At 33.9% G+C, this 1,576-nt stretch overlaps 1 long non-coding RNA gene across 1 annotated transcript; it reads left to right on the top strand.

Moving 5' to 3' along the window:
- Positions 1 to 299: 299 nt before the first annotated feature.
- On the top strand, positions 300 to 1,106 carry LOC145029426 (uncharacterized). Its single transcript, XR_013676529.1, has 4 exons — positions 300 to 374; positions 483 to 508; positions 651 to 844; positions 937 to 1,106. It is a non-coding gene; the product is annotated as an uncharacterized LOC145029426 (long non-coding RNA).
- Positions 1,107 to 1,576: the final 470 nt, after the last annotated feature.

Below are 1,576 nucleotides of genomic sequence, written 5' to 3'. Positions count from 1 at the left end.
GTCGACCTTATCTTCTCGACTCAAGGAATGAAGTGAAACGGCGGCAACTTTCGTCGACCTTATCTTCTCTTATGATCATCACGTCGACTGGTTCCGGTTTGTTGACAACTTCCAATCTCTCTTAAATCGACGGTGACAACTTCTGGTTCATCGACATCTTCTGCAAAGGTTAGTCGATTCGTTCAATTATTCTTTTCAGTGTTTGTTATCAATTTGTTCGGTGTTCGTCAATAGCTCCCGATCTCTCCTTCAATATATCAATTTGTTCAATTATTCTTTGTTCTTTCTAGAACATTAGGTAAGCAATGAAGACTAGAACAACCTCTAAAATCGTATGTTCTTTCTAAAATCTTTTGTTCTTTCTGCAACAACAGGTAAACAATGATTTTTTATAAATGTTTGTTCTTTCTTCATCATTCTAAAATCTGTTGTTTCTTCATCTTTTTTAATTGTTGGTTGGATTTATGTCTTGGTTGTAACAGGTTGGGCAGAAGGGTATTTGATTCAGGTAATTTCTTGACCAAAATCTTTAATTGTTTTGTGTATGAAACCATATACCCACCAAGTGTTCGATCAATTGCATGAGTGAAGGGTATTTGGATTCTTGTAATTTCTTGACTAAAATTCTGGTCCCTTGACCATCTGTGAAGTTATCAAGAACCATGGATTGAAGATGTAGGTGGTTTAGTTTTAGTTCTCGGTTGTTTATGGTGTGAAGTTATCAAGAACCATCTTTTGGTTCTAGAAAAGTTAATCCCAAGTGTAGGTTCCGGAAGCTCTGGTGGGACCTCTTCAGTAGGCAAATCACTTCCCATTGCTCATTAGGGAATCCATACAGACACAGGTTTTAAGTAATTTTTTGAATTTGATACAAGTATACAACGACTATGATATACACATGGATTGAGCTTATGGATATTAAGTAATTTGTTGCAGGATCCTGCACTCCTTGAATTCGCATGGATTGAGCTTCATCGATTAATGTATAAATATGCACATGGACTCTTTGACTGAAAATCCATGTTGTAAATTCAATTAATGCATTGCTTCCATGGAAAACTTCACTTCAACACTTTGAAATTTTACAAGTTGAAGCTACATTTATTTTCTTGACATGATTTTTCATATTCATTTTTAAACTTTAAAATGATTTTGTCTCATTGTTAAACTTATTATTAAACTTTTATGCATATTTTGGGTGATAAATGGTTGTGATTGTTAAACTTATTAAGTTATTATTAAACTTTTATTTTTATTTACTTATATTCTTAGTATTAAAGTTAGATTTATAAATTTTTGAATTATTTTTTTTAATAATTAATGGTCCCTGATTAATCCCCGTCTAACCGATTAATCCCTAGACCCTAATCCACCGCCTAGCTAACGTCTATAGTTTTCTGCAACCTTGAATAATAGTATTATTAATATTAAGTACACTACTTGTTGGCTATTTATGGTACTGGCAATCTGGTTTCAAATGTCGCTTGGGTTGTTGGATTTAAGAATGGCTTAATTGCTAAAATGGTCCTGCCCTCCGGGGTTTCATATATGGCCCTCGTCTGAAATTGGAAGCCTT

Source organism: Lactuca saligna, chromosome 2 (genome assembly GCF_052625555.1).
Source record: "Lactuca saligna cultivar CGN05327 chromosome 2, ASM5262555v1, whole genome shotgun sequence".
Classification (NCBI taxonomy): domain Eukaryota; kingdom Viridiplantae; phylum Streptophyta; class Magnoliopsida; order Asterales; family Asteraceae; genus Lactuca; species Lactuca saligna.
The sequence above is the reverse complement of the archived record's forward strand: the minus strand, read 5'-3'. Positions and strand labels throughout refer to the sequence as shown.